The sequence below is a fragment of the Ziziphus jujuba genome, chromosome 2 (genome assembly GCF_031755915.1).
Source record: "Ziziphus jujuba cultivar Dongzao chromosome 2, ASM3175591v1".
Taxonomy (NCBI): Eukaryota; Viridiplantae; Streptophyta; class Magnoliopsida; order Rosales; family Rhamnaceae; genus Ziziphus; species Ziziphus jujuba.
This window is the reverse complement of record NC_083380.1, coordinates 24,509,200-24,522,378: the sequence shown is the minus strand read 5'-3', so window position 1 is coordinate 24,522,378 and position 13,179 is coordinate 24,509,200. Positions and strand designations below refer to the sequence as shown.

Genomic DNA, 13,179 nt, shown 5'->3' with positions numbered 1-13,179 from the left:
ATTATATTAAAAACATTGAATGTGTAACAGCCATGTTAATTGGCTTGTTAATTATATTAAAAACCTTGAATGTGTAACAGCCATGTTAATTGGGTGGTTTAATAAGTTTTTAACAAGGGAATTACAAATTTGAATGAATTTGATTTTGTAATGGATAATTAAATTGCAAATTTCATGGCAAACCTTAAATCCTTTGCAGGTTAAGGCCTATATATAACCTAGTCTCCCTTCAGTTTTCAGTGTTAGGAAAAGTGACAGAATTTGAGGATTACAGGAGAAGAAGCTCTGCAGCTCTCTTCTTAACTCCTTCTGAAATTTCTTTAAAATTGTTTAGGGTTCAGTATGGCAGAGGAGAAACAATTTCAAGTACGCCGACAAAGGCTCAAAAATGCTACATTTGAAGCTTCTGTAGTCCATTATATCTTAGAAAATAGATGTATTTAGATTCATTAATACTGGTGAAGAGTAAATCTGTCTTAAAAAAACTATGTGAAACTTCTTCCTATTTTCTCACGGGTTCTTATTTATGTTATATTTTTTTATATCTATATATGTACGTTTCATATTATTTGTCCAGATTAGCATTTACAAGCTTTGGTGTGTGTATTTATATAGCTTGTTTTATTTTGTAATTTAAGCTTTCCGTATAATTCATTTTTATTAGCTTATTTATAATTAGGCTTAATGTTTGTTTTCGTATATGCTCCGTATCCTTGCTTTATTTTATATATTATATTTTTATATAATATTTGCTAATATTTAATTTTGAAAAGAGGGATTAATTTCAAAAGTCATTCTTTGGAGGGGGGGGGGGGGGGGGGGAGGGAAAAAAAACCAGAAATAGAATTAGTTGAAAGAAACCAGAAACTGCTTCCCTTTACTGCTTTAATTCCAAGTGTCATTTAGTCATGTATAAGAAGTTCTTTTTGCAGAACATATATAGTGGCTTTTTAGGTACAAATAGAACTAGAAATGAATAAATGAAGCTAGTCTCAATATTCGGAGATAGTAAACGTTTTTTTTTCTCCCTGATGGTAGTTCCAGATTTGAATTCTTAAAAGCTTCCTTATTCATTTTCTAAGTATGTGCTGAATAGTGTAATAATCCAACTTTCTTAACCACTTCGTGGATCAGTCATGGAATTTCTAGATGGAAAAAAGTAATCATGGCTGCTTTAATATTTGGTTCCCACTTTTGGTGATTCTGCAAAAAGGTCTCTAGTCCATTTTTTGCTTTATAATATTTGGTGCCCTTCACCTTTTACTCACATCTGCCTTCTCTTTTTGTTCTCTGTCTTATTTCAATATTAGATCCACAGTGATCACCATTCACTGACTTTTACCAACACGTCAGAAGAACGATATTAAAGAAGATCATGCTGATGAATGAAGAACTGAAAGATAATAATGCTAATTATATGAGAGCAGAGGTAGTTTATTTAGTTTATTCTTTATCGTTGAGTTCTTCATTGGCATTGTTTTCTTACAGTACATGTATGGCAATATTTTCCTCTCTTGGTTTTTGTTCTTTGTAATAGTAACTTGGATATAACATGGACCTTACTAGATACGAGTCATATATATAATTCTTACTTATTACATGGATATGCTCCTCGAACCACACCTATCAACTTGATTTATGAAATAAGGGCAACCTGGTTTACTGTTTTATATTTTATATTTTCTTAATGGTTATATATGGTACATGGTAATGAATCGTAGACAAGGCAACAGCCTACAGATAGTGTAGGTGATGGTTGTTCATATCTTTGAAATTCCAAGAGTCTAATATTGATGATAGCATGCATGGTTGGGAGGCAGAGGGAGTTTTTGCATGTTGCTATCTTTGCATGTGAATTCATAGGAACACAATTGTTGAGGTTCAGAGGTACTCTAAGAGGCTAATGAGAAACAGATCATCATGCAGGTGAATATAACAGAATTGATGTAAAATATGCCGGGAGTTGATTTTTTGCACTTAAAGTTTAACCTCCGTCTGGTGTACTTGTTGATTTGTTTCCTATACAGACGGTTCATCACAACGCTTACCATGAAGACAATTATGCTAGAGACTTGGAATCAAAATCAACAAAAAGCTTACGCAGGTTGAGGCGCACATTGTTTGTGCACCATTAGTCAGTATTGTAACAAAATGATAAACTTATATATTTATTAAAAACATACCAGTATATATAAAGGTAGTGTGAGACCTTTGGTTACAACTAATAAGCTACATACAAAACCAACTGAGCCTCGAAACAAGGAAAGGATAACTATGTCAACAATATAGAAATTACAGTTACAATATTCTATCATGCCCCTTCAAGATTGGGGTATTGTCCAAAACACCAAACTTGGATCAGTTTGAGTAGAAAGGAACTTGAGCCAGAGGCTTAGTGAGTATGTCTGCAAGTTGTCATGGCATGAGACATGGGCAACCCATATTGACCCTTCCGTAACCTTGTCCCTGACAAAATGTAAGTCAATCCTCACATGCTTCATTTTGGAATAAAGTTTTGGGTTAGCATAGACATAAATGGTGCTGAGATTGTCACAATAAATAACTGGTGTGACAGTGGAAGTAATCTATAGTTCCTGAAGAAGATTAACAAGGCAGTAGACTTCGGATGTGGCATGATCTACTGCCTGATACTCAGCTTTAGTGGAGGACCGAGATACTGACCTTTGTTTCCTTGAGGACCATGAAACAGGGCTGCTTTCAAGAAAAATAAGATAGCCAGTTGTGGATGTTACTGTCATCTTTGTCCCCTGCCTAGTCTGCATCAGAGAATGCATGAAGGGTTAAGGGTGAATTTCTCCTGAGATGAAGTCCAAAACTCATGGTGCCATGTAAATAACGAAGTAGCCATTTAACAACTACCCAATGGATATCTCTTGGCCGATGTAGAAACTAAGAAAGTTTGCTTACTGAGAAGAAAATATCGGGTATGGTTAACGTGAGGTACTACAAGTCACCAACAACTTGACAATACTAGGTGGAGGATGAGAGAGGAGTACCATCAGATAGGGTGAGAGAAGTAAAGGAGGCCATTGGTGTTGTGGCACTTTTAGCATCAACCATACCAGTTTTTTCAAGTAAGTCCATGATGTATTTTTGCTATGACAAGCAGATACCGGAGGCAATAGGTATTACTTCAACTCCAAGAAAGTAACCTAGGTTTTTGAGAGAGAACTTGGTGGACAATGATGCAACAAAGGAATCTATAAAAGATGGATTATTCCTTGTGAGGATGATATCATCCACATACACCAGAAGATAAAGCAAACAGTCATTCTTCAAGTAAACAAACAAGGAAGCGTCTGTATACGCATTTCAAAAGCCAAAGCTGATTAAAAAAGTTTTAAGAGCAAGGAACCATGCCTGTGGGGCTTGTTTCAGACCATAAATGGCTCTCTTTAAACGGAAAACGTGAGAGGGTTCGGAGCTATCCACAAATCCTTGAGGTTGAACCATGAAGACTTCTTCCTGTAGAGCACCGTGTAAGAATGCATTATTAATATCCATCTCTCTCAATTTTTAGTTTTTGGACAAGGCAAGACAATGAATTATCCGAAAAGTAGCTGGTTTGACAATCGGACTGAATGTGTCCATGTAGTCAATCCCTGGTCGTTGGTTGTACTTGTTTTCCACCAACCGGGCTTTGTATCTATTGACAGAGCCGTCAGGATTTCGTCTGATTCGAAATATCCACTTGCAACCAATTAGATTTTGAGAGGGATTGGAAGGTACAAGCTTCCAAGTAACATTTTTAAGCAAGGCTTATATTCAGCAGTCATAGCTTGTCTCCACTTCGGAAGTTTGAGTGCCTACAGAGGTGTTCTAGATTCAACTATAATATCAACTGGCTGCTTTAAGACAGAATAGAAGTCAGATAACAATTTTGGTTTGAAGATTTTGTTAAGTGCTTTCGTACGCATGGCATGGTTACGAATAAGTTGAGTTGGTGATTCCCGTGGAGATGAAGAAGGCTGCACACGAGAAGAAGTGTTGTCTGGCAGGGTTATTACGGATGCATCCTTTGATTGGCCAGATACCAAGTGCAGAACGGATGAAGGTGTAAGTTTAGATAACCTTTATCTGGCCAGAGATAGAGTTGGAGTTGAGGAGGAAACGTGTTTGGTCGATATTGGAAGAAGAGGTTGAGAGGGAATAGGAATGAGAGTGTGAGGAGAGTCCAATGGAATGTAGGACTCTTGAGTAGAAGGAATTGTGGGAGATAGATGACTTAGAAGATAAGGAAGGAAAAGGAAATACATTCCACAAATTCAACATGCCAAGATTGATAAAATTTGTTGGTAACAGGATCATAGCAATGATACCCACTTTGAAAATGTAAAGGACCTAGATAGACGCACGGTTTGTACTGAGATTCCAGCTTGTGACTACTGTAAAGCTTTAACAATCGATAACATAGACAACCAAATACTATTAAAGACTTATAGTTTGGTGTGCGGTGAAAAAGTTTCTCAAATGGAGAAAGATTATTTAATGTTTTGGTTGGAAGCCAGAAAGGTTGCCGTGTAAAATGCATATGACTAGAATTGAGGTGGCAGATTTGCTTGAATTAAAAGTGACAAGCCTGTTTCCCTAATATGTCTGTGTCTTCTTTCATAAAAACCATTTTGCTGAGGGGTGTGAGGTGATGTTAAGAAGTGAGTATTCCATGTTCTTGAAAGAATTTTGTAAGTTTTATAAATTCCCCACCATTGTCTGAATAAAAAGAAATTAGAGGCAACTGAAAGAAATTTTCAACAAAGCACTTAAATTTAATGAAAACCAAAGCTACATTAGATTTCTGTTTAAGTGGAAAAAACCAGACATATTTGGAGAAATGGTCAATGAAGATAACATAAAATCGAAAACCATCACAGGAAGTTATTGATGTTAGACCCCATACACCTGAGTACACAAGCTGAAGAGGCTGTGAGCTGGACATGGAAAAGGTACCAAACGGAAGTCGATGAGATTTATTACATTGGCATGGATCACAGTTGAAGCTTGTTGTGAAAGACACTAGAAGGGAAAAACGAGATAAAACATGACGAAGGATTTGACTCAAAGGATGGCCTAGCCTTTGGTGCCATTTTTGAAGACCAGTTTTAACACTTGTAAAGACAAACAGAGAAGTTGTGGACACCATATTCATTGGCCATTCGTAACTAGCTCCATTAAGTGGACCCTGTAGAAGCACCTTTCCCGTTTGCAGATCCTTCACCAAAATCTCATTTGAAGATTTGCATGAAAGGCTATTGGAGTATGAGGCATATCTTCACAAGGCATATTCTCCAATCAATATTGATTTACATGCTGTTGCTCATGTTGCACATAGAAGCATCAATTCTTCATGTTTAAATCGCAACACCTCAAAGAAACTAGTACCAAATCTTTTCAATCCTTTTACACTTCTTCTTGCAGCAACCAATCTTTGGTCTCCTCTAGAAATGACTGTGGCAAGTGTCAATTATGTGACCAGCAAACTCACTTTGCAAAGTTTTGCTTCCAACTAAAACAACAGTGGACCTACATGCCTCAACAAGGTTGCTCCACGCTCCAAGATCTGCCCCAATGCCTTAAGCATTTTACTTGGGATCCCAGGGTTATCAAATCCCTCCCAATTTTCTTCTCAATCATCTTGGTTGCTTGATTTAAGAGCTTCACATCATGTCACCAATGATTTGAATAATTTGTTTTCACACACAAATTATGATGGAACCGTCGAGATCACGATTAGTAATGGTAATTTATGTACTAATTCATAACATAATGGTACAATCTTACCATCTCACGTCACTTAAACGATTGTATATTCATCGGTGCGAGGAGGTAGAGATGCCAAATGATGATGGTAGTGATGAAATTATGTGGCAACACCTTCAAAGCCTCTCTGTGTTGCGGTTGGCTGGACTTCCAAAACTAGTTGCTCTGCCTCAAGGGCTTCAACAACTTACTACCCTCCAAGAAATCAAATTTTATGGATGTGAAAATTTGGAGGCTCTTCTGGAAAATATCAGCAACCTCAAATCGCTGAAGAGATTAGATATTTGGGACTGCCCAAAGTTGAAGTCGCTGCCTGTAAGAATCGATTGCCTCACCTCTTTAGAAACACTGGAAATTGGAAGTTGTCCCATTTTATTGGAAAGATGCAGAGAGGATAAGGGCGACTATTGGCCTAAGATTTCCCACATCAAACAGCTGAATCTGATAAAACGTATGTGTGTTATAACTCTGTGTTTTGTTCACATTAATTCCGATATGTTTTCCGTGTTCATTTGATATATACTACTAATTAAATTAGTTCATGACAAATAGGAAAAACTAATTAACCTTCAAAAATTATTTATATTCTTATCTATTCAACTTTTTTGTATATGACGGAGCACAAAATCTTTATTTTGTTTATAATTTTGTTGACCTGAGCTTCTAAATTGCTCTTATATTGCAGAAGAGGAATCCATCTTTTCAAAAACTTGTGGGCTTTTCAATTGTGCAAAAATTTTCAAGCATTAAAGAGAAGGTAAATGAATAATCATGGCTTGTTTGTTTTCCTATGGTTTTCCTATGCGTTGTTTGTTACCATGTGATGCTCATGGACAGCGTAGATGGTGGTTCTTTGTATCTTATGGATTGTTTAGGTGATGGTTCTTTATATCTTTGAATTCCAGGAGGCTAACATTGATATTAGCAGGGGTGGGTGAGAGAAGAGGGAGTTGAATGAGAGAGGAGAAGTACATGGGGACTGGAGTGATGATTCAGAATAAGAAAGTCGAGCTGATGGCATTGCACTTCGAAAAACCTTATGATATTTTGCATAATTACTCTAAGGTGGCAGTTTTGAGGGTTCTGAAAATTTGTGGCAATACAATGTTTCTTAGTTGAAGATATGAAATTGAAATTGAGGACCTTGGTTTTCGAAATAAAGAGGTGATAAATATGTCTGTACATTTCCTACTTTTCTCTGCCAATAACATGCATTTGTGCATACTTTTGCAATTTGTTTGTTCAGTCCCCTGTTTATAATTTTTGTAGTTTTCTCTCATTTATTTTGGTTATGTTTAGAAAACTTATCACGAATAATTTATGATGCAGAGTTGCTTTTCCCTCACTAGGGCTCTTTATTTTACCAATGGGTGACAGTTTTTTAGATCTCTTAGATTGTTTTCAATTATTGCATGATTTGTTTGTAAAAGGTCATCTAGGACGCTTTCAAGGTTAATCGTTTTTAATGGATATTCCATATATTAGTGATCTGGTCTAGTCTTCATTTTTTTTATGATTTTCTCCTATTTTCTCCTAAAGTATATATTTCATCTTGATTTTGGGTTCTTCATTCATTAGGATCTGGTTTGGTTAATTGTAGAATTAGTATATAGTAACTAGTGAATATATAAGAATAAAGTTTTCGCTTTTTATGATTTTCTCCTAAAGTATATAGTAAATATTCTTCTTTATTAGACCTGGCAATTTGGATCATGACACGGCGACACGACTCGAAAACGACACGGAATAAATGGGTTTGGGTTTATTATAAATGGGTTTGGGTCATAATCGGGTCAACCCGTTTAATACGATTATTAATCGTGTCATTTTCGGGTTGACCTGTTTAACTCGAAATTGACCCGTTACGACCCATTTATTAAACGTGTCAGTTTCAACCTGACACAATTATATACCTATTACAACCCATTTAAATTTAATTTTAATTTAATATTTTATCACTAATATAATATTTAATAACTAAAAAATATTATAAATTAAAAATTTTATAAAAATAATTTTCTATTACTAATTTTTTAAAAACAAAAAATGCATCTTTAATAAAACAAAAACATAAAAATAAAAAAAAATTTCAGGTTAATAGGTTAATTTTCGGGTTAACGGGTTAATAGGTTAGTTTTCGGGTTAATAGGTCAATTTCAGGTTAACGGGTTAATAGGTCAACACGACCCGTTAAAATAATCGTGTTAAACGGGTCGTGTCGTGTTGACCTGTTTATAAACAGGTCGGGTTAGTGTTTTACGTACCTGACACGATTAATAAATGGGTCGTGTTCGGGTTAGGCATTTTTGACACGATTATTAAACGGGTTGACACGAACACGATCCACCAACACGAATTGCCAGGTATATTCTTTATATTCCTGGCTACTCATCAGCTTTCCATGATAATTTGACTTTGTAGTGATATGCCTTTGGCCATACGTATAAAGTTGATTTACAAAAAATATGGGACAACATGATTTGCTGTAATATTCATTCTTATATAATACAACTTGATTAAATCCTGCATGTTTGAATTGATGTTGTCTGGTATCATTCTGTTGAATTTTGTTTCCAATTTTCGACTACAATAACTTCCTCATAATTTTTAAAGCCAATAGTTTTGTGTGTAAACTGCTATTTTAAATATGCAACAGAAATAAAATAGGAGAACTTGTTATATGTAGTTACTGAAAGAAAGAAGATGCTACTGAAGATTTTGGCAGAGGCCATAGGTATATATATATATATATATATGAGTATATTTTCTGAAGATTTGGCAGAGGTAATCACATTATGTATCGTGCAGCTGCTTATTTTTGTTATTTATTTATAAAATGCTTATATCACTTACATTGGTCACCCTTAATAACCATAATAATTTCAGTTAATGGATGTTTTATATGGATTTATATAATTAGAAGAACCAAGCAAATTAGTTACCAGTCAGAGATATCTTTGGAGTTTTTCTTCCTACTTATCATACCATATATACTATACTAGTCAAGGATATATACACATATCAAGGGTTTACTAAAAATAAAGAGGTGATAAATTTGTCTATACATTTCCTACTGTTTATTATTTTTGTAGTTTTCTTTCATTTAGTTTGGTTATGCTTAGAAAACTAATCACTAGATCCAAATCATTTATGATGCAGAGTTGCTTCTTGTTCGCTATTGCTCTTTATTTTAACAAGGTTTTACAGTTTATTGGATCTCTTAGATTGTTTTCAATTGTAGCATTATTTGGTTGTAAAAGTTGACTTCCATATATTAGTCTTTAATGACCATCCCATATATTAATGATCTACTTTAGTTTTGTTTTGTTTTTTTGTTTTTTTTTTTTTTTTTTCATGATTTTCTCCTAGGGTACGTATTTCATCTTGTTCTATGAGTTCTTCATGCATTAGTATCTGGTTGGGTTTATTGGCTTATATGCTATCTCTGATTGAGTCTCATCAAATTTAACGTCTTTTACATGGTACAGGTTAGCAAATAGATATGAATTGTAGATGTATATAATTAGTAGTTACTCTTCTATAGATCTCTGGCTACTCATCCACTTTCCAAGAAAATTCAACTTTACAGTGACAAGCCTTTAGCCACACATATTAAGTTGATTTATGAAAGATGGAACAACTTCATTTGCTGTCACTTGATACTCTTCTTCTTTGTACTCCTGGCTGCTCATCAGTTTTCCCAGAAAATTGACTTTATATGAAAAATATGGGACAACTTGATTTGCAGTAATTTTTTTTTTCTTTGTTCATTGTTATATATTACAACTTGATTAAGTCCTGCATGTTTGAATTGGATGCTTTCTGCTATCAATCTGTTTAATCTTGTTTCTCTTTTAGACTACAATAACTTCCTCTTAATTATTAAAGCTAATAGTTTGTGTATAATCTACAATTTTTATATATACAACAGATGAAAAATTGAACTTGCTATATGCGGTTACTCGGAGAGAGCAGATGCTACTGAAGATTTTGGCAGAGGCCATGGAGATGTATCTATATATATGGGTATATTTTCTGACGATATGGCAGAGGTAATCACATTATGTATCATGCAGCTGCTTATTCTTGTCATTTATTTATAAAGAGCTTATGTCACTTGCATTGCTTACCCTTAATAAGCATAATAATCTCAGTTAATGGATATTTTCTATATAGATGTATATAATTAATACACCAGTCAGAAATATCTTTGGAGTTTTTCTTCCAACTTATTATAGCATGTATACTATACTAGTCAAGGATATATATGCTTTGGGCCACACAAACTTAAGGATTTACTAAATATGGTACAACTTGATTCGCTATGATGCAGTTACTCAAGTAGTCAAGGATATATATGCTTTGGGCCACACAAACTTAAGGATTTACTCTAAATATGGTACAACTTGATTCACTATGATGCAGTTACTCAGAGCAGATGATGGCACTGAAGATTTGGTAGGGGCCAGAGGCCATGGAGGTATAGATATACTTGCATATATATATATATATATATATTTATGTATATATGTTGCTTTTTCCTTTTCTATTTTACCACTCACATAATGTAACATCTCGTTGTTTATTCTTGTCATTACAGAGACTGTCAGGAAAAAAGATATACAAAATTCAGCAGAAGGAATGTGAGAATGGATCCTTGCTTATATTGCTTTCTGATGAACTCTAATCTATGATTATTTGTTTTAGCTTTTTTATGTAAAACCTGTCGAGTTTGCACTCTTTCTTTGACCAAAGCAGCACAATGAAGATTGAAACAGACTTGTGAAAGCCATTTATTTATTTATTATTTTTTTTTCTGGTGTGACATCAACTGAAATGCCATGCACTTCCCAAATTTTGAAAGCCCTTTCATGTTCGTGATGAGCTGTTTATTTTTTATCTGTTTACTACACCACAAGCTAACAGCTATATGGAAAGAGAATAAGGAATCCATTATGCTTTACTCTGCAAATTTTTAAATAACTGCTTTTCTTTTTTGTGTTAGTCATTTGTTTTCTAATGCTTCTTGCATTACAAATCATTGATTCCCTTAATGGCTTCATTCTAGGAGTGACTTTGTACATTCAAACTGTACTGTATTCAATATTATTTGTACGATAAATAGTTCATTTCTGATTTGTTTTATTTTATTTTAATGTATTTCAGGATTATCATGTGGCTTCTGGGGGACATGGATTCTCTAACATTTGTCGAAATATGTTATTGCAAAAGGGAGCATGTATGACTCTACCTTTTCTTTCTGTTTTGTTTCAATGTTGGACTTTCAGCAACCATGGAGCAACCATGTTAGTGGAAGAATATTTAAGAAGACCATGCTAATGAATGAAGAACTCAAAGATAATATTGCTAATTATATGAGAGCAGAGGTAGTTTATGTGGTTTATTCCTTATCGTTGGGTCCATTCGTTAGCATTGTCTTAAATATTTTGCTATGAATTTATCTATTATGATTTTTATACATTTACAGTATGTTTATTGGAATATTCTGCTCTTTTAGTTGTCCTTCTTTTTGTAACTCTGGCTGTTACTAGATACAAATTATATATATGTATATATATATATATATGTATGTATATATATATAGATATATGTATGTATACATATATGTTGCTTACTGATTAGTTTGACAAGAAATTCACTTTTAGCATGGATATGCTCCTTGAACCACACCTGTCAACTTAATTATGAAATAGGGAGAACCAGGCGGCTGGTTAATGTTTTATTTTTTATTTGTTCTTTATGGATATATATGGTACACGGTAATGAAATGTAGACAAGGCAACAGCTTATGGATTGTGTAGGTGATGATTGTTCGTATCTTTGAATTCTAGGAGGCTAAATACTGATGTTAGCATGCATGGTTGGGAGACACAGGTAGTTTTGACATGTTTCTATTATTGGGAGGACTCTGAATTCATGGGAACAAAATTGTTGAGTGTCAGAGGTACTCTAAGAGGCTGAATGAGAAACAGATTGTTATACAGGTGAACAAAACAGAGTTTGATGTACAATATTCCTGAGCCTATTTCTTGCACTTAAAAGTTTAATCTTCATCTGGTGTACTCTATTGAAATTTTTCCTGTACAGACCATTCATCACAATGCTTACCGTGAACACCATTATGCCAGAGAGCTGGAATTAAAATCAGTGAAAAGCTTGCTTGGGTTGAAGCACATTCTTTGTGCACCATGGGTAAGTATCTTTCCTTGTGTTTCTGACTGGCTGTCTTTATGTTTTCTCAAGGTGCTATGTCTTGCTGTTTCTTGGTAGGAAATTTTTTGTAGAAAATGGTGAATGGTAGAACAGTAAATAACTTGTTCTGCATTAATTTCTGTCCAAATGTGCAACACAGTTCCTTCTGTCTGTCATGAGATACCCAATTTTGCATTTCGCTTGAATATGAGTGTTTCGACTTCTCTAGCTGTATTTTCAAACTCTTGTGTTTTAACTTGGTTTAAACTTGTGTTTGCAAGACAGGTTGTGCCTTCTCAAGGCTGGCCTAAATCTATTGTTATTCCTATTTCCTCAATGGAATAAGCTTTCTAATTGAATTTTGTTCTGTTATTTGGCAGTTCCCCCTGCATATTATGCCCATGTTGCTGCCGATCCGAGCTTACTTCTATTGGAGCTGAGACTTCTGACACCAGATCAATGACCAGCGGTGCTGCTGCAGGTGTGGAGGCATGGGAGGAAGTGCGGGTGCACGAGGCACGCAGGCACCAGGTCTGAATGCTGCTTTAAGGTCCTTGCCTGAAGGCTATGCAATGCTGAAAACAAAAAAAAAAAAAAAAAAAAAAAAAAAAAAAAAAAAAAACAGGATAAATATACAACCAGTCGATAATCTATCATAATAGCAAAACATTGTAAAAGCTGAAAATTTAGAAAACATAATTTTGTTTTAATCTTTTTAACTTCTGTTCACTGTTTTCTAAAATAAGTCAACCAGTCGATAATCTATCATAATAGCAAAACATTGATAGTGTTTGATTCATAACTGGTATTTAATATTTTCTTTCGAAAATAACGGAGCAAAAATTTTAAATATTAGGAAAATAAAATTTTAAAAAAAAAAAAAAGGCAAAGTACATGGAGTGCTAATTGAAATGTGCTTAAGATATGCATGCATTGCACTAATTAAATAGATAAACTTGAATATTAGAATAGCTGGTTCAAAAACTGAAAAATAAGACTTAACAAGTAGAAACATAATATATCATGGTCATAAGACTCATTCGACTCAATGTATGGCAACTTCTATAAATTTTCCATTCAAAAATTAATTGGTCAAGATACCACTGGCCAATTGATGTGATTCTCCTTCCATTTGTTATAGATTTCAAAATATGACACGTCCAGTTAAAAACTCTTTTTTTCGAGTCT

At 34.3% G+C, this 13,179-nt stretch overlaps 1 long non-coding RNA gene across 1 annotated transcript; it reads left to right on the top strand.

Annotated features, from left to right (window-relative positions):
- Window positions 1-11,484: 11,484 nt before the first annotated feature.
- On the top strand, window positions 11,485-12,580 carry LOC125422318 (uncharacterized). The gene is made up of 3 exons (XR_009635817.1): window positions 11,485-11,783; window positions 11,887-11,991; window positions 12,372-12,580. It is a non-coding gene; the product is annotated as an uncharacterized LOC125422318 (long non-coding RNA).
- The last annotated feature ends 599 nt before the right edge of the window (window positions 12,581-13,179 follow it).